Source organism: Pristiophorus japonicus, chromosome 1 (assembly GCF_044704955.1).
Source record: "Pristiophorus japonicus isolate sPriJap1 chromosome 1, sPriJap1.hap1, whole genome shotgun sequence".
Taxonomy (NCBI): domain Eukaryota; kingdom Metazoa; phylum Chordata; class Chondrichthyes; family Pristiophoridae; genus Pristiophorus; species Pristiophorus japonicus.
The window spans coordinates 371,830,552-371,855,347 of NC_091977.1; the positions used below are offsets into that span (position 1 = coordinate 371,830,552).

The following is a 24,796-nucleotide window of genomic DNA, read 5'->3' on the forward strand; positions in this document are numbered from 1 at the left end:
AGTGACTGGCTTTTTCCTGCAGCGGAGGACGGCTGCTGGTTCCACGGAGCTGTAGAGATTGTTGTGCTGCCGCGGTCAGCAGAAGAGTGATGAGGTGACTGGACTAAACAGAACAAGCTGTGTGTGTTCTCCTCTGATAGCAGTGTTAAAGAATGGCACACAGGAATGAACGTTGGACGCCGAACTGTCTCCCCATCCGAGAGCTCTCTCATATTTTAACAGGCTGCAGGGAAGAAAGGAAAATAACATCAAAACATTCACATTCCCCAATTATTTACAGTTGGGTCTTAGCAGAATTTAATCCACCTAGTATGTCAAAGACAGTGCGCTGTTTGGCTATATCCAACATATTATTTAATGTTTCATTTTGAGTTCAGGTCTCTCATTAAGCCATGTGTCTTACTGTAACAAATTAGATCAAACGTGTTGAAGTGTTTTCCATTGAACGATGCTCTAGTTCCATTATGATTAAACGACTAACAATAAAGGTTACTACTTCGTGATTCCTCGTGCATTGTTTATTCGTTTGGAGGCACGCACAGTTTAAACTAAAACGTATAAAAGTTCCCCATTTGACAAGGTTTTCAGTGTACATTACGGTTTAGCAACATAATTGGTAAATCTATTTTCAGGCTGCAGCTCTACTGTATGGTAAATTAGTTTTAAACCCAGTCGTTAAACAATTCATTTTCGTTACTTGAATTCCCCAACTTTCTGTAATGCAATCAACACTGAAAAATGAAAATTTCGGTTAAAAACCGGAAAACTAACAATATTTTCTGTCTTCAACCATTACACTGTAAACTGGAGATGCCTGCTTAGTTGCGCCAAATTGCGCACCGCCATTTTTTGATATTGCAGTGAGTTAAAATGATAGTTTAACTTTTGAAAAACATATTTTATTACAATTAAAACTGACGAAACACTATCATTATTTTTGTGAATGCCATATCCGGATTCCAGATCAGCAATTTGTGTGTGTGACCGAGTTGAAAGGGGTTCATTTAGAATTTCACTAGTACACTATGTAGATGTGCGGGTGTCATTGAAATCATCTAATTGTGAATTTTAAAAGTGTTTCTCCTTTCTAGTTCTGGTTTGCCTCTTTTAATAGAACATGCAGTGGAAAGATGTCGCTATCACTTCAGTACATTAAAGTAAATGCATCATTTTGTTTTCTCAACTTTCCCCGAATATACAACCAGAGCCCCAGTTGATTTAAAATGAATAGGGGGCGGCGTGTTGTGTTGTCATATACGGTGATAAATAAGTTGTAGTGGTCTCCGAGTGAACTGAACTGAACTACGATCCCCCACACTTCACCAGGTATCACAGTCTGTTTAGAAATGCCGGAGGTTCTTTTGGATCCAACAAGTAAAAGTATTGATTACATAAAACCCCTACGATTACCCTCTGGTGGAGAAGTGAAGATATTTTAATACACTTTTAGATAAAGCAACGGCGGGTTCCTTTTGAAATTATAAAGGGTTCCAAAAGTACTGAAGGAATAAATAATTGTGCTATAGTTTCAGTGAATATTAATCTGCGTGATGATGTGTTTGTACTCAACAGAACACATGTGCAGAAAGTGCAGGTTGCAGTATCTTTTTAATGATTGTTTTGACTCATTGATACACGGTTTGCTGTAATTCACGCTCTGTTACAAAGCATCCCTTTCCTTAACCAGAAATAGCAACAAATAAGAAAAATTAGCGACAGCGCGTTTAGGCTAATTGAATGATTTTTTTTTCTCTGGAAACATATATTGCTTAGTGTGATCGTGCTCGCCATTTATACATATCTAAATAAAACTGGAAGCACGAATGATTGACAGAGCGGAGGATGTTGCATTTACGTAACGTAATTTGGGACTAGACACTTAGTCTGAATCTTAACTCCGAAGATAAATTTAACGCCCTAAATGCTAAAATTATTTATTTATTATTAATCAACCTATTAGGGTATTAAATCCCAACCGTATAGACTGAAACTGACGAATTCTGAATCAGCGGCTGCTTTATTATTGTCAATATATCTGAAGACAATGTTGGTGGGTTGATCAGGTTGGTGATACTTCAAACGATTTATTTTTCATGAAAGGGATTAGACATTTTTTTTAAATAAAGGAAAAGTTTCTAAATTTCCAGAGGATAATTTCTCCTTCGTCCACTAAGTACTGAATGCCCTGCCTAACTTTCAAAATACTCACATCACTTAACAGTTAAAGATTTGACACTGCACAGTTCCACTGCTGCAGCTTTTAAAGTAGAAACAGTAAAACAATGTAATGTCTGTTGCCATCGCTCATATATTTATTGAGAAATACGCTTTAATGAGGCATTAAATGGCAAATTAAACAAATAGTAATTAATGGATAACTATTTTCCGCGCAGTGCAGTTAATGAGACTATATATATTTAATTACAAGTAATTATTGACACTGCTTCCTTTAAAGTATTTTACGCAGTTCACATTTGTGTGTTCTTCATTTTAATCTCAATAATACAGGGCTTTTATTAGATATATATATATATTTATCTGTTTACATATATAACCGGAGTAATGACCTGAGCCACTTTCTGGGGTGAAAACGCAATGGTCGGTTTACATTTTAAAGTTTAATCGTGAGTGAAATCGAGTGTCGTCTCCGGAATCTAATGGTTGCAGTCCAATTTCTGTTTTTAACGTTCGCAATCATTCACTTCGAAGTAGGTTGCAGCTCTTTACCTTTATAAATATTAATTAAAAAGTAGTTCTATAAAACAGCCAAGGCGAATTAAACCTTCGCGAGCGCTATAATTTTTCCCTGCTAACTTCACAGGTAAGACAAATAAATGCCTCCACAAATCAAGTTGGCAACACCAACGGAATCATGATAATACTTATATATATATATATATATACACACATATATATATTCATTGTGTGATGCTTCAAACAGAGCATTTTAACGAATCACTGGTAAAATATTTGGAAGGATTAGTGGCAAAGATTAATAATATTACCATCAATGCAAAAAGCTCTAACATGATACTAGTGTGATTCGAATATCTGTGAAGTGTTTGTAATAACACCTGAAGTTCCCGGGAGTACAAGTGTGTAATTTTGAAATTCACTGTGTTCTTTTTACAATGAAAAACACCGACAAAGGTAACTTATCCTTACATTTCACACAAAAGTAGGATTAAAATATTTCAGTTATTGGAAGAATACGATACATAAATAAATGTTCGTTTTAGCTTACAAAGCTAATCATGGCCATCAATTATTCCTGAAAATCGAATAATGTGGATAATTATATTTTGAAAGCGCAATGAAACAATTGACAAGTGTGGTTTTATTTAATTTGGGTCATTAATTGACTTTACACTAATGCCAGACTCAAGTGGCACGATGTATATTTTGTAAAATTGAAGCATTTCGTTAGCTTTTTCAACACATTTCCTACAGCTCGGTGAGAAGTTTGTAGCCCATGGATATATACATTGCTTTCAATCTGCTACCCATAAAAGAGTCAGAGTCGTCTTCCCTTGTTACATTTCAACCGACCCAGACCTTTGTTTTTATATTCTCTTTGTGTGTGAGTTGATGGTATAATCTGTTATAATTTTTTTAACACATTCTTCATCTTCAGATGCCATATACTACGTACATTCTGTCTAAATCCAAATATATACAAGTAAACGGAATACCGTATCTTCCCCTGTTCTACGGAAGGTAAACAAGGAGAATGAACAAAGATAGAGTTGGCGCTAGTACTGTCATAGGTCATCTTATCTTTCCATTATTCCCACTCCAGATATAAACCAAGCAGCTAGTGCTTTCTTCTTCCATACAAAATAATCCTTTAAACGGAACATTCTTTTGATCCTTTGTCTCAATTTTTCGTTAAGTACATTCCTATCTGACTTACAGAAAGTCAGTCTTTCTGTTCTGTAGTCAGAAAGTGCTCTCTGCTCTTTTTCGTCGGATCCCTGTGTAAAATAAAAAATAGTCACAATGTCACTGATAGTTGTGACCTCCGACTTGTGTAGTTGTTTTACAGGATGACCGAATCCTGGGTGGAAGGAAAATTCCAATTTGATAACATTTCCTATGTTCCATTGTCAGGACGTTGTGAGAAGTTACTTGTTTTAGAATACGATGTTGTGAATTCGAGTGAATAATACAAATATTGTTTACAGTCGAGAGCTATAGTGGTAAACTATTGACCCGAGAGTGACAGATACGTCACAGAATGTTCATTATCCCCGAAGATAGATATAAGGCACAATGAATATTTATCACTTCTGAAACTGACATAAGAACATAAGAACATAAGTAATAGAAGCAGAAGTAGGCCAGTTGGCCCCTGGAACCTGCTCCATCATTCAATAAGATCATGGCTGATCTGATCATGGACTCAGCTCCACTTCCCTATCCGTTCCCCATAACCCTATAGTTCCCCATAACCCTTTACTCCCTTATCTCTCAAAAATCTATCTCTGCCTTAAATATATTCAATGGCCCAGTCTCCACAGCTCTCTGGGGCAGATAATTGTATAGATTTACAACCCTCTGAGAGAAGAAATTACTCCTCCTCAGTTTAAATGGGTGGCCCCTTATTCTAAGACTATGTCTCTGAGGTTTAGTTTCCCCAATGAGTGGAAATATCCTCTCTGCATCTACCTTGTCGAGCCCCCTCATTACCTTTTAAATTTCATTAAGATCACCTCTCATTCTTATGAACTCCAATGTATATAGGCCCATCCTACTCAACCTATCCTCATAAGTCAACCCCCTCATCTCCAGAATCAACCTAGTGAACCTTCTCTGAACAGCCTCCATTGCAAGTATATGCTTCCTTAAATATGGAGACCAAACTGCACGCAGTACTCCAAGTGTGGCCTTGCCAATACCCTGTACAGTTGTAACAAGACTTCTCTTCTTTTATACTCTATCCCCCTTGCAATAAAGGCCAACATTCCATTTGCCTTCCTGATTACTTGCTGTACCTGCATACTAACATTTTATATTTCATGCTCAAGGACCCCCAGGTCTCTCTGTACTGCAGCACTTTGCAATTTTTCTCCAGTTAAATTATAATTTGCTTATCCATTATTTCTTCCAAAGTGGATAACCTCACATTTTCTCACATTATACTCCATCTGCCAAATTTTTGCCCACTCACTTAGCCTGTCTATATCCCTTTGCAGATTTTGGTGTCCTCCTCACAATTTGCTTTCCCACCCATCTTTGTATCATCAGCAAACTTGGCTACATTACACTCCGTCCCTTTATCCAAGTCATTAATATAGAATGTAAATAGTTGAGAACCCAGCACCGCTCCCTGCGGCACCCCACTAGTCACTGTTTGCCAACCGGAAAATGACCCATTTATCCCGACTCTCTGTTTTCTGTTAGTTAGCCAATCCTCTATCCATGATAATATATTACCCCCAACCCCGTAAGCTTTTATCTTGTGCAGTAACCTCTTATGTGGTACCTTATCGAATGCTTTCTGAAAATCCAAATACACCACATCCACTGACCCACCCTGCTCGTTACATCCTCAAAGAAATCCAGCAAATTTGTCAAACATGATTTCCCTTTCATAAAACTATGCTGACTCTGCTTGATTGAATCATGCTTTTCCAAATGTCCCGCTACTGCTTCCTTAATAATAGACTCCAGTATTTTCCCAACGACAGATGTTAGGCTAACTGGTCTATAGTTTCCTGCTTTTTGTCTGCCTCCTTTTATAAATAGGCAGTTTTCCAATCCGCTGGGACCGCTCCAGAATCCAGGGAATTTTGGTAGAATACAACCAATGCATCCACTATCTCTGCAGCCACTTCTCTTAAGACTCGAGGATGTAAGCCATCAGGTCCAGGGGACTTGTCCACCTCTAGTACTACTTCATTAGTGATAGTGATTATATTAAGTTCCTCCCTCCCTATAGCCCCTTGATTATCCACTGACGAGGGGGGAGCTGCACATTTAATAGTTTATCTATAACTTAATAACCCCAAACTACAGTTAATAGTTGTAATATACTGTTGCATTGTATTTATTTTAAATGAGGGAAATATTTCTACCGATTTTCACAAACTATTATAGCTTAACATCAACAGCCAATGTGTACTCTGTTGTTTAGCAATACCAAACACTAAAGACTGCTGACTATTAATGTCAGTTAGCAGAAAATATTGAATACTGATTGATAACTTAATTGCTGTTCAACATTTAACATTTTTAGCATTGGAAAAGTTAAAGTTAAATTCTTTTATAAAGGTGTGATGAATTTGCCATGGCATATTATGCTTGGATTAGGGTTATTTTAAATTCCGGATTTCATAAAGCTGCAATTAAAAAAGTAATTCAGTGGTATATCTTTCTACCCCTGTTTGTTTAGTAATTAATCAGCAATTCCTTATCAATTCATATAATTGGAAATCCAATACAGATTGGATTGGAGATCCAATACAATGCGTGGCACAAGAATGACAAACTTTCTAAATTGTTACTGTCTATAATAGACCAGCATATTCCAAATTAATATGAAGCTGTTTCAGTTTCATATCCATGCAAACTTTATGATATAACTTAGAAATGAAATTGTCAAACCTGATGTCACGTTGCATTTTGGCAAATGGTATGAGACCACCGTAAGACAATACACCACTTTAACTTCACACCAGCTTCACTATTACTACAATCAGTACAAAGTGAACTTTAAAAATTTTATTTTTAACCTTTTTAAGTTATCATTACTAACATTAAACATGCAACCAGTATTTGGACTGCAGTGAGTAGAGCCCAAAACCGACATGCTTGCATGAATGCACCTTTTATTGACTAGAGAATGGTGTGGATCTGGCAATATAAGTTAGCACTCTAAAGAACCTGTGACAAAAATGAAACATTTTTGTTTATGATGTCTCATGGTATTGTTTTATATCTTGCAGTCACAGTACATATGGGGTTAAAAAACAGGTTCACTCACAGAAAATTGCCTAGCTTATTTTGATGCATGAAGCCCAGAATATTGATGTTGTGCCCATGTCAGATATCTGAGGGAGGGTCCACCCATTCAATTCAAAAACAAACATTTGTGGGTTTTGTTTGCAAACATATTTCATTGTAGTATATTTTGATTTTGAAAGACACATGTTTGGATGTTCTTTGTGTCAATAGATGGTTTAAGAGTTTCTCAGCCATTCTTCTTTCAATTGAATAGTCCATCTAAAGACATCAGAGAGAGAGAGGGAAAGATAGACCAGATAGATTCCATGGCTGTTTAGCAACAAACTTTCACATCATGGTTAAAGTTCAGGGACTCCATATCTGGTCCATTTATATTTATATGACTATTATATTTTACTTTCCAAGGAGGAATATTCAAGCCAATATCAACTGTATATCTACATAGAATTTACAGCACAGAAACAGGCTATTCGACCCAACTGGTCTATGCTTATGCTCCACATGAGCCTCCACCCACCTTACTTCATCCCACTCTATCAATATATCGACAATGTATCAATGCTTCTGTTCATTTATCCATTACCTGTTTAATAAATCTTAGCTACCTGGCTAATAGGCAAGTAAAGGTATACTTTGGGACATAGGCAGCAACGATGTGCCTATGGGAGTGGCTGAGATGCTGAATTTGAAAAAAATAACAAGAGTAAAAGCCAAAAATTGTAACAGAGACATCAATGTCAAACTGGTAGCTATAGTATAACAATGTTATCAGTGAAAATTGGCAGTGGATTAGCTATATTCAGGCCAGAGTGCTAAAGGCCAGATAACTGTGTTCCATTTTATGCTTGGTTGAGGATTTTGGATTTCATTTTGCTTGGATCAGAAAATATGTACTATGGATGCGGTTTGTCAGTCATGATTCAGTTGGTAGCACTCTCGCCTCTGAATCAGAGGGTTGTAGGTTCATTGTCCTACTCCAAAGACTTGAGCACAAAAACTAGGCTGACACTACAGTGCAGAACTGAGGGAGTGCTGCACTGTTGGAGAGGCTGTCTTTCGGATGAGACATCTCAGGTGGACATAAAAGATCCTTTGGTACTATTTCGAAGAAAAGCAAGGGAGCTATCCCCGGCGACCTGATCAATATTTATCCCTCAATTAACATCACTAAAACAGATTATCTGGTCATTATCACATATCTGTTTTTTTGAGCTTGCTTTGCACAAATTGGTTGCTGCGTTTCCTACATTACAACAGTGACTACATTTAAAAAAACATACTTCATTGACTATTAAGTGTTTTGGGACGTCCGGTGGTCATGAAAGGCGCCATATAAATGCAACCCTTTCTTTCTTCTTTCTTTCTTCGTTCAGTTGAATTTATTTAGCTCAGATCAGGTATGTGTTTTCCTGGAGTCAATCCCTATCTGTCCCTCTAACATCTTTCCTTTGGGCATATATGACATTATATTTCATGTACAGCTATATAGAAATAAAGCGATAAATGTGTTTTTTTAATACAGCAACGAGTAGCTAACTTTTCAATATAGTTTATACTTCTTGGCCACGATTTCGCCGACCTCATTGGATCCAGTGCGGCCGGGTTCAGTTGCGGGTCCCGATCTCGCTACTCGCTCCAACCCACTGTGTACAAATGATTTTATGTTGATTGGGTTGGTTAACCCTGCCCAGCGTATTTCCCGGCCAATTGAAGGAAGCGGGTCTGATGATGACACAACATCAGCCGATTTCCTTAAAGGGAACATGCGCAAGTTGATTTTGACAGCTGTGCTGCAGCACTGTGGTCCTGCAAACATTGACAAACACTGCACAAAGGTATACGGCTACACCCAGACTCACCCATGACTCCCTCCATATAGTCATAACACACAGGGATGTTCTCTTCCCTTCAAAATGGAGGAAGAGCCCACCCCAGGAGACCAATACAGCCTGGTTGCACATTGTACAGGCGGACACAAGCAGGGAGGACCAGGCTGCAGTGGGACAAACCTTTCAATGATCTCAGTGGATCACAAAATGATAATGCAAAGCCACATTCAACCTCATCCTGCTCTGCCACTCATCACATCTCCATCACTCTGCCTTCCCAACCTTACTCCTTCACATCCTTATCACACCAGCATCCCCAACTCACTAGCCACTACTCACAATTACACTCATCTTAGTCCAATCATACCAACTAATAACTCACAAGGGTAGGCACTTGGGTATTTTTGCCAATGTTCATGTAAAGTTTCTGTTAATGTGCTGTCAAACATTGAAACCCTTATTTTCAACACTGCATTTTTGGACAAATTTGTGTACACCTTTGAAAGTAGCTTAGTGAGTTGCAGTGAAAGCTGAGACATAACGGTACCTCCCACAATGCCGATGACTGTGAAAGGAATGGCTTGTGCATTGTAGGGATGCTTGATGGTGTTGGTGTGTGGTGATGCCAACCTGGCACATCATGTGGTAGCCAGGGTGTACAGCGTCAAGTGAAGTAAATGTGGCCATGGTGAGGCCATTCCTGGTGTCCCAGGCAGCAACGTGGTCAGGTATTGATGCTCTCTGTCCTGTGCAGCAACAGTTGATTGGGGAGAATGTTGTGTATCTGTAAAGCATGCACTCCCATGTTCCGCCACCAGGGAGCGCATCCCCTGAAGTCCCAAGAGATCCCAGCATCCCTTGGGAACACTGTATATAAGCCGGCCCCTAAGGCCTGTTACTCACTCTGGATTATCTTAATAAAGACTGAGGTCACTGTTACTTTAATCTCCCTGTGTGCAGTCTCATCTGTGTTAGGAGCACAATAACTGGCGACGAGTATGCGAATCTAACGCAAAGATGCAGCAAACTGTGGGCATCCTGGAGAAGTTCTCGGAGGGTGAGGACTGGGAAGCCTATGTCAAATGGCTAGACCAGTACTTTGCAGCCAACGAACTGGACGGAGAAGGAAGCGCTGCAAAAAGGAGAGTGGTCATCCTCACGGTCTGCGGGGCACTGACCTACAGCCTCATGATGAATCTTCTGGCTCCAGTGAAACCCACAGATAAGTCATATGAGGAGCTGTGTACACTGGTTCTGGAGCATCTTAACCCAAGGGAGAGCATGCTGATAGCGAGGTATCGGTTCTGCACGTGCCAGCGATATGAAGTTCAGGAAGTGGCGAGCTACGTCGCCAAGCTAAGGCAACTTGCAGGACAATGTGAGTTTGATGGCTACCTAGAGCAGATGCTCAGAGACCTTTTTGTACTGGGCATTGGCCATGAGACCATCCTACGAAAACTTTTGACTGTAGAGACACCGACCCTCAGTAAGGCCATTGCGATAGCACAGGCGTTTATGTCCACCAGTGATAACACCAAACAAATCTCTCAGCACACAAGAACTAGCAATGTTCATAAATTAACTGTAACTGTGTTTGCGAGCAGAAATGTACAGGGCAGAAACCATGAGTCTGCAACTGCCAGCAGGCCTCAGGTGACCCAGTTGACTCAGAGTCCACAACAAAGGATGAATGCAAGGCAATTCACACCTTGTTGGCGTTGTGGAGGCTTCCATCCAGCCTATTCATGCTGCTTCAAAGGGTATGTTTGCAAGAGCTGTGGAACAATGGGACACCTCCAACGAGCTTGCAGATGAGCTGCAAGCCCTGCAAAAACTGCTAACCACCACGTGGCAGAGGACGATCGGTCCATGGTGGATCAAAGCAATTTCAAGCCTCAGAGAGAGGAGGCAGATGCTGAAGTACACGGGATGCACACATTTTCGACGAAATGTCCATCTCTAATGCTCAATGTAAAATTGAATGGCTTACCCGTATCCATGGAACTGGACACTGGCGCTAGCCAATCCATCATGAGTAAAAAGGTGTTTGAGAGACTGTGGTGCAACAAGGCACTCAGACCAGCCCTGAGTCCCATCCACACAAAACTGAGAACGTACACCAAAGAGCTCATCACTGAGGGTACGGTGCATGAACTGCCACTCTGGATTGTCCCGGGCGATGGCCCCACACTGTTTGGAAGGAACTGGCTGGGCAAAATCCGCTGGAACTGGGATGACATCCGAACGCTATCACATGTCGATGAGGCCTCATGTACCCAGGTTCTCAACAAATTTACTTCCCTTTTTGAGCCAGGCACTGGAAACTTTTCCAGGGCAAAGGTGCGGATCCACTTGGTCCCAGAGGCATGACCCATTCACCACAAGGTGTGAGCGGTACCTCACATGATGAGGGAGAGAGTGGAAATCGAGCTGGACAGGCTGCAACACGAGGGCATCATCTCTCCAGTGGAATTCAGCGAGTGGGCCAGCCCGATTGTTCCAGTACTCAAAAGTGATGGCACGGTTAGGATTTGCGTCGATTATAAAGTAACTAATAATCGTTTCTCTCTACAGGACCAATACCTGCTAGCTAAGGCAGACGACCTATTTGCGACGCTGGCAGGAGGCAAGACGTTCACCAAGCTCAACCTGACTTCGGCCTACATGACGCAGGAGCTAGAGGAGTCTTCAAAGGACCTCACCTGCATCAACACGCACAAGGGACTGTTCATCTACAACAGATGCCCATTTGGAATTCGGTCGGCTGCAGCGATCTTCCAGAGAAACATAGAGAACCTACTCAAGTCGATACCACGCATGGTGGTTTTTCAGGATGACATATTGGTCATGGGTCGGGACACCGCCGAGCACCTACAAAACCTGGAGGAGGTTCTTCAGCGACTGGATTGCGTAGGGATGCGGCTGAAGAGGTCGAAATGCATCTTCATGGCAACCGAAGTGGAGTTTTTGGGGAGAAAGATCGCGGCGGACGGCATTCGGCCCACAGACGCCAAGACAGAGACTATCAGGAACGCGTCCAGGCCACAGAACATCACGGAGCTGCGGTCGTTCCTGGAACTCCTCAACTATTTTGATAACTTCCTACCGGGGTTAAGCACCCTCTTAGAGCCCCTACATGTGTTATTGCGCAAAGGTGAGAACTGGGTATGGGGAAAAAAACAAGTAATTGCTTTTGAGAAAGCCAGAAACATTTTATGCTCCAACAAGCTGCTTGTATTGTATAACCCGTGTAAAAGACTTGTGCTAGCATGTGATGCATCGTCATACGGAGTCAGGTGTGTATTACAACAAGCTAACGTTGCGGGGAAGTTGCAACCTGTTGCCTATGCCTCCAGGAGCTTGTCTAAGGCCGAGAGGGCCTACAGCATGATTGAGAAAGAGGCATTAGAGTGTGTGTTCAGGGTAAAGAAAATGCACCAGTATCTGTTTGGCCACAAATTTGAGCTGGAAACCGATCACAAGCCCCTCATATCCCTGTTCGTTGAAAACAAGGGGATAAATACTAATGCCTCAGCCTGCATACAAAGGTGGCCACTCACGCTATCAGCGTATAACTATACCATCCGCCACAGGCCAGGCACAGAGAACTGTGCGGATGCTCTCAGTCGGCTACCATTGCCCACCATGGGGGTGGAAATGGCGCAGCCTGCAAACTTGTTGATGGTGGCGCAGCCCGCAGACTTGTTGATGGTCATAGAAGCGTTTAAAAATGATAAATCACCTGCCACGGCCCGCCAGATTAGGACTTGGACCAGCCAGGATCCTCTGCTGTCCCTAGTAAAAAAAACTGTGTACTGCATGGGAGCTGGGCCAGCATCCCTGTTGAAATGCAAGAGCTAATCATGCCGTTCCAGTGGCAATAGGACGAATTGTCCATTCAGGCAGACTGCCTGTTGTGGGGTAACCGTGCAGTGCTGCCCAAAAAGGGCAGTGAGACGTTCATCTCGGATCTCCACAGCACACACCCGGGTATAGTAATGATGAAAGCGATAGCCAGATCCCACGTGTGGTGGCCCGGTATCGACTCTGACTTAGAGTCCTGTGTATGGCAATGCCGCGTGTATGCTCAATTGAGCAGCGTGCCCAGAGAGGCACCACTAAGTTTGTGGTCCTGGCCCTCCAGACCACGGTCGAGGATCCATGTCGACTATGCGGACCCGTTTCTCGGTAAAATGTTCCTGGTGGTGGTGGATGCTTTTTCAAAATGGATTGAATGTGAAATAATGTCAGGAAGCACCACCACCGTCACCATTGAAAGCCTGAGGGCCATGTTTGCCACCCATGGCCTGCCTGACATACTGGTCAGTGACAACGGGCCATGTTTCACCAGTGCCGAATTTAAAGAATTCATGACCCGCAATGGGATCAAACATGTCACCTTGGCCCCGTTTAAACTAGCCTCCAATGGGCAGGCAGAGCAGGCAGTACAAACAATCAAACAGAGCCTTAAACGAGTCACAGAAGGCTCGCTCCAAACCCGCCTGTCCCGAGTACTGCTCAGCTACCACACGAGATCCCACTCGCTCACAGGGGTGCCCCTGGATGAGCTACTCATGAAAAGGACACTTAAAACCAGACTCTCGCTGGTTCACCCCAACCTGCATGATCAGGTAGAGAGCAGGCGGCAGCAGCAAAATGTAAATGATGGTCGCGCCACTGAGTCACGAGAAATTGATCTGAATGACCCTGTGTATGTGCTAAACTATGGACATGGTCCCAAGTGGATCGCAGGCACGGTGATAGCTAAAGAAGGGAGTAGGGTGTTTGTAGTCAAACTAGACAATGGATAAATTTGCAGAAAGCACCTGGACCAAACTAGGCTGCGGTTCACAGACTGCCCTGAACAACCCACAGCAGACACCACCTTTTTCGAGCCCACAGCACACACCCAAAGGATCAACGACAGCACGCCAGAGCAGGAAATCGAACCCATCACGCCCAACAGCCCAGCAAGGCCAGGCACACCCAGCAATCCTGCAGGGCCAACAACACGCCAGCCCAGCGAGGGCACAGCCAACACACCAGAACAGATATTTGTACAAAGGTGGTCCACCAGGGAAAGAAAGGCTCCAAATCGCCTCACCTTGTAAATAGTTTTCACTTTGACTTTCGGGGGGAGTGATGTTGTGTACCTGTAAAGCATGCACTCCCATGTTCCGCCACCAGGAGCTCATCCCCTGAAGTCCCAAGGGATCCAAGCATCCCTTGGGAGCACTGTATATAAGCTGGCCCCTAAGGCCTGTTATTCACTCTGGAGTGTCTTAATAAAGACTGAGTCACCGTTACTTTAACCTCCCTGTGTGCAGCCTCATCTGTGTTTGGAACACAATAGAGAAGATTAGTGTTATTGGTGCTGCTGGTGTGCCTGGTGCTGCTGGTGTTGGGGATGATCATGGTAGGGTTCTGAGGACCAATATGCGATAGTTTCAAGGGCATCAATGCTAATGTAATCGAAGGCAGGTGAACTTGAAATGGCAGAAGCGATCTGTCAATGGTGAGAGAGGTTGTTCCAATGAGATGACACTGGATAGAGAGATTGCTCCAACCACTTGCAACCTGCATAAAGCTCAATGTGCCTTTCAAATGCAATAAGCGACAGCTCCTGACCTTGGAAAGTGAACAGATGTGAGATGGGAGCTTTTCTAGCACAATTGCAGCTGTCAGGTAAAGAAATGAATTCATGATCACATGGCTATCAATGTCTTTACCTGACGTGATCCCTGAGCAGCATAAACCCCGTGGACAATCTGCTAAAATGGTAAGTTCAGCACCAAATTCTTTTTAATAGGTTCTTAACAAGGTCATAATGATCTAACTTGACCCCCACCACCCAGCGCCGCTGCGTGTCAGGTCTGTTCAGCATTGAGAGACCCGACATCTGGGAAAGTAGCTTGGCGGTGGGTTGACCCCCTGTCAATCATTTTAAATTTAACAGCTGACCCGCTACCTACCCCATCCACTGAGTGCCTGCAAAATTCTGGCCCTTGTGTTTATGAAAGTCAAACTACTAAAAATTCATGAATGTTTCATACCTCAATTCTATTGCGTGCAAAAAGTATCATTTAATGTTTGGTTTTGGCTAAGGAGATTTTTAAGGTGGTGGGCAGACACGCGTTGTATGACATAATACGCATTTGCGATAGTGCTCATTGAAATTAATAATGAGATTTATTCAATTGGAAAATAATGGACCAGACTTTACACTTTTGTGCAGATCGCCCAAAAATGGGCATTATTTCCGGCGTGGACGGTAAAAATGGGTTTTCAGATCGTCGGCTTGTCACCCATTTTCAAAGCCCCTAGTCTCCATTTAAAAAATTGGGTGTTACCGCGAGCGATATGAAATGGGCGTTAGCGTTAAATCTCTCTGACCTTCTGCCGTAAGGTGTCGCCATCCTTAGCAACGGCATGGCAACGCTCAATTCCCGCGATTCAGGAGGTCAAGGGTCATCATTACATGCGCGTAAGAGGAGACAGAGGGTGAGGGAGCTGAGAAGGAGTGAAGGTGTGTGTGGATGTGGTGTGGCTGCTTTGGGAGGAAGGAGGGAGAGTTTCGAGCTTTATAGCAAATTGTGCAAAAAAGCTTAGCTGAACCCAGCCAGATATTTTCATGAATTTGGTGCCTGTAATGGAGGGAGAGGAGGAGGCGACACAGCACGCTGTGGAAACTGATGCTGATGAGAGCAGTGAGCTGGGAGAGGAGCACATTGGAGTACGCAAAAGAGCGAGGAGGTTCTCGGACGAGGCAAGCCACGCTGTGGTGATTTGACACAGGGAGGGCGTGGGAAGCCCACCCCAAAGGTCTACCAGAAGATATGGGCCGAGATAGCAGAGGTGGTCTCATCGGCAATCAACCAATGCCGCAAGCGATGGAACGACCTTGTCGGATCCGCAAGAGTAAGTATTACATTTATTTACATTTACTTATGTATTTATTTAATTTGAGTTGTAAGAGTCATGAGTAACTATAATCAGATGTGAGGTCTTTCACTTTTACCGGGGATGTTGTACTCAAAGCTTGCAGTCACGGTGCACGTCTTTAGGTAAAGAATGATAATTTTCATAATAATCATGATTACACGTGTTGTATCAATCTCTGTGACAGTACCTAGCAATGATATCACGCAGTGATCTCATGCCATGTCGTCCTGTTAACTTTTACAGAAGAAGCTCTCGACGAATAGGTCCAAGCAGAGGCGAACGGATAGGGGCCCACCAGGCACCAGCGATCTCACTGACATGGAGGAGCAGGTGCTCGCACTCGTGGGGAGGTACCCCCGGATGGCCACGCAGACAGCTGCAGACCCTGAAGTGATGCCACGTGAGTAAAGTGTGCACCATTGTGTGATCTGAAGTCAATTGATGCCACACCCACTCATATCCAAACAATAATGTATGATAGATGGTTTCTAAAATTGTCCTATAAATAACGCTGGCCTAATGAGAATCATTGCAATGCAGAATGTGTTGATGGCATGAAATGTGATGTCTGCGATGATTTTGATAGCGGTGGTGCTTTTGTCGTGCATATGCTGTGTGTAGCGCTGGACTCACCTTGTGACCCTAGCACCCCCTTCTTCTCTAATAACCTCATTTGTGTTTTGCAGCTCAGCCAGCAGCACGTCCCAAGGCAAAACCACAGAGGCCAGAAGGTGGAGGTGTGGGCCGGACTCGGCGGACAATACTACATCTGCTGCTGAGGATCTCCGATTCTCGCCCGTCAATCAGCTGGGTCTGATCTCTACGGATGAGTGCACGGACTTTGAGGAGTCTGCATCGTCAGACACCAAAGACATTCCACCCCAAGGCCATCTAGTGCTTCTCTGGCCATTCCCGCCTCCACTCTGGAGGTACCGGACCAAAGCACCTCGTCACAGGGCATCCCATTTGTCCCCAAGACGGCATCGACCCCGTGGAGGTTTTCTGGACGCGGCAGGTCTGGTCCACGAGCGCCAGATGAGAGCGGTAAAGTCGTCCAGAAGAACTGTAGACATAGGCGACCAGATCCTAAATGCATTGGAGGGGCATATCCTGACAGCTGGCCAGCATCTCCGGCACCATGACGGAGTACCTTCCGCGAATGGCGGAGGCCCTGAAGGCGATAGCCAGGAATACTGCTGGCACAGGCCTCCTTGTGGTCCCTGAGCGCAGCACTGCATCCCTAGGTTCCGCACCCCCAGTGCCAACGACAGATGAGAGGCAGGAGCAAGATCCTGCTTCTGGATCCGAGAATGTTCCCACCTTGGTACCCCCCACTCCCGGACCTGTGCAACCACCGGTTCTGCCTTCATCCCCCTCAATGAGGCACCGCCTGAGGAGCTCCTCGGCCAGGCAGCATGGAGTGAGGAGGGGAAGGGGTAGAGGTGGGGAGAAGGAGGGGAGAGGGGAAGGAAAGTGAGGTGCATGTCTGCAAGTGATGGCTGTGTTATATCTCCATCTCGGTGTATGCAATTTATTGTAATGTATGGGGGGAGGGGGCCACCCTCCTGGTTTGCATTTTTGTTCTATGTTGCTGGACATGTTGACCATTTAATTGATGTCAATGGTCGAAAAAGTGGGTGGAGTGTTTTTGCCCGTTATTCTTATGATTTCAGATCAATGGTCATATAAAATGTTTTTTATTCAACATAACCTTGTTGCGCATTGTCTCAAATAGCTGGACCGTTACACACTGGTGATTCCTTAACATGAAAGGGTATAATTACACTTGACTTGAATCAACTTAAACTTTGATTGGCACCAAGGTGATGCCCACCATTGATGTCTGAGCATCACACACACAGCAGTGTGTCAGCTTTGTCAATAACAGCAACGTTTTCTCAGGCAAATTGCTCATTTATGAGCTCCTGGCGTAAGAGTCTTGCAGCTATATAGCCACCACGGGCCCTTTCCTGTGGTCTGGAGGGGGGCGTGGGCATGGTTGCATCGTCAGCCTAATTGTCTGGCCCGAGGTCAGCATCCAACCCCTCGTCCTCCTCTTCCTCTCTCTCCTGAGGTGGAGCATCAGTCACTTCTGGCAATTCTTGCCCCCTCCTGATAGCCAGGTTGTGCAGCATGGAGCACATAACCACAAATTGAGCTACTTGCTCAGGGTTATATTGTAGCTCCCCTCCTGAGTGCTCCAGGCATTTAAAGCGCTGCTTAAGCAAACTAATTGTTTTCTGGATCACATTGCGTTTGGCTCTGTGGCTCTCGTTGTATCGTTTCTCGACCTTGGTGTGGATGTCATGCAGGTGGGGTCATCAACCAGGTGGCTAGGCCATATCATTTATCACCAAGCATTCAGCATTGTCCTTGTGGTTGACTGGTAAACATATCAGAGACAGCACTCTTATGCAGGATGTGAGCCTCATCGAAGTTGCCCGGATATTTGGCATTCACTGCTATTATTATCTGGTTATGGTCGACAACTAGTTGGACCTTCAGGGAGTGAAATCTTTTTCTGTTGCTAAAAAGCTCTGGGTCCTGAGAAGGTGCCCACATGACGATGTGAGTACACTGTATTGCTCCCTGCACCTTGAGGAACTTAGCCATGCGGTTGAATGCTCCAGCCCTGTCAGTCTGAGCCTCCGTGGTCATAGGGAAGCTGATAAATTCCATCCTACGTGCGTAGAGGGCCTCCGTGACCTGTCTAATGCAGCAATGTGTGGCATGATGAGACAGAGGGGAAATGTCGACCGCGGAGGCCCGAAAGGAACCGGACGCGTAGAATGACAATGCCGTGGTGACCTTGACCTCGATGGACAGTGATGTCTTGAAGGTGCTGGCAGGCTGCAGATCTGGCCTGATGAGGTCGCATATTTCACTGATAACCACTTTGTGGAAGCGCAGTCTCCGAAGGCAGGTGTTCTCGGATACATCGAGGTAAGACCGCTTCTCCCTGTAAGTGTGGGGTGTGTATGGTCTGGACCTCCTCCTCAGTCTGGCATGTGTTAGATTGGGCACACAATGCTGTGCATTAGAGGTTGTGCCATTTGCACTCTGCAGCATCTGCGTATTAATCGATGCAGGCTGAGAAATGGCTCGCCCCATTCCAATAAAAGTATAATGCCAATTGTTAACAAGCAATAAATTTCCACACTAAAAGATACCTACAGTAAAACCCAATCGTCCACAGTCTGAAAATATGTCTGTTCAGATGGTCACTTCACCTGAGAAGAACTCCAGAGTAAATCCAAACTCCCCCAAAGTTAAAGGAGCCTTTTCAATGAAGCGACCTGCGATTTGAAAAATGGCGCCCACACCGCTGTGATTAGTTCAGAACAGTTCAACTTTTTCAGAGTGTGTTTTGGGTGAGCGATATTGTGGGCAAGATGAGTGCGAGGTGTTGAAAGTGACACTGGGCGATCTCCTGGGCATTAGTTTCGGCAAATGTGACCTTTACGACAAAAAAAGTGGGCGGTTGGTATTATTGAATCTCGGCGTTAATTATGTGCCCAAAAGTAACGCTGGGTGATATTATGGGCGTTGGTTTCGCCCATTCTGATGATTGTGCCCAAAAAAAGTGGTTGGGTGGTAATATTTTTTCCCGGTGTTACGTACATGCCGAAAGTAACGCTCGGCGATAAGTGTCCGAAAAATGGGCGTCAGTTTCCATTTTGTGGCTAAATGGGTGACATATGGGCGTTACACCTCATTTCAGCATTAAAATGGATGTCAAGTGGGCATTATGCATGCCAAAATAATGGAAAATCTAGCCCAATATAAGTATCATATATATCTATGCAATAGAGGGTAACTTTTATTTTTTGTGAGAGATTTTGTGGTCATCAAAGTGAGGGATTTTAGTGCAGACAAATGGAGCAGTCTTCCACTTGTCACTCCCTGTTGCAATAAAGCATTTTCCAGGCCAGCTAAAATGCATTGCAACAGTATATCTTAATCCCTGCCTGAGAGGTGTATCCCCCTGCAGCAGCATTAGATTTTCCATTTCCATCCTAATAGTGTTTCTTACTGAGCCTGCTAATTTACTGACAAATTGTGAGAGGTTGCTTAGTGTGGGCCCATGCCCCTTAGGAATTGTTGACGCAATTCATTTCCTAAAGATTCCTTACAGGCACGAGATGCAGGACACTTTCATCCCATTACTTTGGATTGGACTCAAATCGAGGCTCTTGTGATAAAAGGACAACGTGGTAACAGAATGCACCATATCCCTTCAAGTGCATTAGTGATTAATTCAAGACACGGTCATTTTGCTTGATACAAAATAAGGCAATTCGCCTGCAGATCTCTCCACGGGCACGGGTTGATTGCACACCGCGATCCTTGTGCCCGTTTTTGGGCTTTATCACTGGGGACAGTCCCTGGCAATCAGAAAACATTGGGACATGGTGGTGATGGGCAGGTGGGGGGTTGCTCATAGCATGGCAGCGAGGAGGGAGGGTGGATTGGAAAAATGGGGGCATAGTTGGAAGGGGATTGCAAAATCACGGGGAGGAAGGTAGATCGTAGCAGAAGGTTTGCTTGAGGAATTGAGTGGCAAGCACTCCGGTTCCTCCTGGCTCACAGACAGTGCTGTCAAAAGCACATACCTACTGGATCTGGCTGCTACCGCCTTCCTTTAGGTGGCTGGTGCCCCGAGCCCTGAGAAATCCGGCCGGCCAATGTTAAATTTAAATGGCTGCCAAAATTTGAGGAACTGTGCCACATTGACATAATATACCTGCTTCTCTAGAGCAGGTTAAGCAGATGCTGCCAAACCCGCCGTTAAACCGGACGCAGGTGCGTTTGCAGTAGGTTGGGGTCAAGTTTCAGGTATTTACCAAGGTAACCCACCCGACCCTTTCCTATCTGTCCAATATGTGTAGCTTCAGAGGAATAGGCAAAAAAACAGCTGAGGGCTTTTACAAAATCATCTACTGACTGACCAGAAGCCTACTTGGACTGACAGATGTGTGTATAAATTGGTGTTTGGAGACACAAAATGCATTGTCAGCAGTTCTCAGCTCCGACAAACTAATAAAATGCACTAAGTGGATGGTTAAATTCATGCATCTCTGTAAGGGAATTTACAGACCCATCTGTAACTGCACCAGGCAACAAGTTGTACAATTTTCAAGTAGCATCCCAAATGAGTGCATAATCAGTAGAGAGATTGCACCACCCATGCATTGGCCCGAGCATCATGAACATACTGCCAGCAAGCTGCAGACACCAAGCAGGAGTCCCACTGCCGCTCAGGCCTGAGTTATGGGAGGGGTCACTTAGAAAGAGGATTCCTCCTGGGCCCACCAGAAAAATTAAACGTCTCCTTGGTCTTACTTTGAAAGGCCTTTAAAGGACCGCTGGGTTAGGCGGTTCAATGCCTGCTACAAATGGATACAGCACGCAGAGTGAGTACCCCGCTCATTTGTACCTGAAAATTGCAATCGGGGTCCTACAATTGATGCAGGCCCCCAATTTGCATATTAAAGCAACCTACCCCCTACCTCTTGTGAATCGGCTGCTCGCCCATTTACAGGCTCGCCTAAAAATTGCATTAAGGGGGCAACCGAGGTGCCTGCCCCTTCCCGCAACCCTGAGTTCCAATTGCTGGGCATTCATTTTTCAGCCAGATGGCCGGCAATTGAAAATCACCCACAAAGATTCTAAATTTCCAACAAGTGTTCGTTGCTAATAAACCTCTTGAAGCCCATTCGGGATGGTTCACAGTCTTTCCAGATTCGACAAGGTGACACAGAACTTCTCTAGAAAAAGGATGAGACACAGTACCTAACATGTCCTCCCGAGAATAGTTTTGAAATTCCAAGCTACATTTGAACTTAATCTCAGTATAAATAGGATGGCGTGGACCCACGTGGAAAATAATTACTGAAAGTTACAATCCAGAATGTGTATCTCAAACAGTCCTGTAACAGCTGGGTATCTCTCAAGACTAATAGGCGTATGTCTGAATTCTTATCAATCAGGTATTCAGGCATTGTATATGTTATGTATGCAACCCTATGTAACCTGCATACTACTGCCACCAGAGGGCGTATCTGTTGGAGTCCCAAGAGATTCCCAGAATCCCTTGGGAGCGCTGTATATAAGCAGGCCTCCCATTCTGTACCAGCACTCTGGAGTTATAATAAAGAGACTAAGGTCACACTTACTCACATCTACAGTACTCAGTTACACTGCTTTATTCAAGACATACAACTGGCGACGAGATAACAAAACATCATGTGAAACTGTTGGCATCCTGGAGAAATTCTCAGAAGGGGACGATTGGGAGACCATCATTGAGCGACTTCAACCAATACTTCGTGGCCAATGAGCTGGAAGAGAGTGTGAACGCTGCCAAATGAAAGGCGATCCTCCTCACCGTCTGCGGGGCAACAAACTATGGTTTCATGAAGAATCTTCTTGCTTCAGTGAAACCAACAACCAAATCGTATGAAGAACTGTGTACGCTGATCCGGGAGCACCTAAATCTGAAGGAGAGCGTTCTGATGGCAAGGTATCAATTTTACACATGTCAACAGTCTGAAGGCCAGGAAGTGGTGAGCTATGTCGCTGAACTAAGGCGCTTTGCAGGGCATTGCGAATTCGGTGGTTCCTGGAGCAAATGCCAAGAGACTTTTTTGTGCTTGGCATCGGCCATGAGGTTGACCTTCGCAAACTATTGACTGTTGAAACACCGAACCTGAACAAAGCCATAACGATAGCCCAGGCATTTATGTCCACCAGCGGTAATATCAAACAAATTTCGCAGCATAAAGATGTTTCGGCAAGTACTGTACACAAAGTAACATCGTTTTCAGGCAAGAATGCATATGGCAGAACGTACATGCCTGCAGCTGTATGACCTCAAATGACTCAGAGTTCACCATCAAGCGTTAATGCGAGGCAATTAACACCTTGTTGGCGCTGCGGAGGTGATCATCGAGCCCATCAATGCCACTTCAAACACTATGCGTGCAAAGGCTGTGGAACAATGGGACACCTCCAGCAAATGTGCAGACGAGCTGCAAACCCTGCAAACCACCACGTTGCAGAGGAAGACCGATTCATGGCGGATCAAACTGAACTAGAGACTCAAACCGAGGAGGCAGAAGTATATGGAATACACACTTTCACCGCGAAATATCCACCGATCATGTTAAAAGTTGAACTGAACGGAATTCCAGTATCCATGGAATTGGACACGGGTGCGAGTCAGTCCATCATGAGCAAAAAGACCTTCGACAGGCTGTGGTGCAACAAGGCACACAAGCTGAGCCCTATTCATACCAAGCTGAGAACTTACACTAAAGAGCTGATCCCTGTAATTGGCAGCGCAGCAGTAAAAGTCTCCTACGATGGAGAGGTGCACGAACTCCCACTATGGATTGTACTAGGCGCTGGCCCCACACTATTCGGCAGAAGCGGGCTGGGAAAAATCCGAGGGATCTGGGACGACATTCGAGCACTTTCGTCCGTCGACGACGCCTCATGTGCCCAGGTTCTGAGCAAGTTTCCGTTGTTGTTTAAGCCAGGCATCGGAAGTTTCTCTGGGGCGAAGGTGCAGATCCACTTGATTCCCGGCACACGACCCATCCATCACAAGGCACGGGCAGTGCCATATATGATGCGAGAGAAAGTGGAGATCGAGCTAGACAGGCTGCAACAAGAGGGCATCATCGCGCCAATGGAGTTCAACGAGTGGGTCAGTCCGATTGTTCTGGTCCTCAAGGGCGATGGCACGGTCAGAATTTGCGGGGACTATAAAGTAACGATTAACCGTTTTTCGCTGCAGAACCAATACCCGCTACCCAAGGCAGACGACCTATTTGCGACCCTGGCAGGAGGGAAGACGTTCACCAAGTTGGACCTGACCTTGGCCTACATGACGCAGGAGCTGGCGGAATTTTCTAAAGGCCTCACCTGCATCAACACGCACAAAGGTCTGTTCATCTACAATAGATGCCCGTTTGGGATTCGATCGGCCACGGCTATTTTTCAAAGGAACATGGAGAGTCTGCTAAATCAGTTCCGCGCACCGTGGTTTTCCAGGACAACATATTGATCACAGGTCGGGACACCATCGAACACTTGAAGAACCTGGAAGAGGTTCTAAGTCAACTAGATCGTGTGGGACTCAGGTTGAAACGCTCGAACGTGTTTTCCTGGCACCAGAGGTCGAGTTCTTGTCAACATCCTTCGCCTCCTTCACAATGACATACAGGCCGTGATCCTTACCAACGGATCCATTACAGACCCAATCCACATCCGGACCGGGGTCAAACAGGGCTGCGTTATTGCTCCAACCCTCCTCTCAACCTTCCTCGCCACTATGCTCCACCTCACAATCAACAAGCTCCCCGCTGGAGTGGAATTAAACTACAGAACCAGTGGGAAGCTGTTTAACCTACGCCACCTCCAGGCCAGGTCCAAGATCACCCCAACCTCTGTCGTTGAGCTGCAGTAAGTGGACGATGCCTGCATCTGTGCACATTCAGAGGCTGAACTCCAGGATATAGTCAATGTATTCACTGAGGCATATGAAAGCATGGGCCTTACGCTTAACATCCATAAGACAAAGGTATTTCACCAGCCTGTCATCGCCGTACAGCACTGCTCTCCAATCATCAAGATCCACGGCGCAGCCCTGGACAACGTGGACCATTTCCTATATCTCGGAAGCCTCTTATCAACAAAGGCAGACATTGATGCGGAGATTCAGCATTGCCTCCAGTGCGCCAGCGCAGCCTTCTGCCGCCTGCGGAAAAGAGTGTTTGAAGACCAGGCCCTCAAAGTTGCCACCAAACTCATGGTCTACAGGGCTGTAGTAATACCCGCCCTCCTGTATGGGTCTGAGACATGGACGATGTACAGAAGGCACCTCAAGTCGCTGGAGATATATCACCAATGATGTCTCCGCAAGATCCTGCAAATCTCCTGGGAGGACAGGCGTACCAACATCAGTGTCCTCGTCCAGGCAAACATCCCCAGTATTGAAGCACTGACCACACTCAATCAGCTTCGCTGGGCAGGCCATATAGTACGCATGCCAG

General features: G+C 44.8%; 1 long non-coding RNA gene across 1 annotated transcript in view; it reads left to right on the forward strand.

Annotated features, from left to right (window-relative positions):
* LOC139273826 (uncharacterized) overlaps positions 1-24,796 on the forward strand; it is a 152,471-nt gene that overhangs the window by 1,184 nt on the left and 126,491 nt on the right. The window lies entirely within an intron of this gene.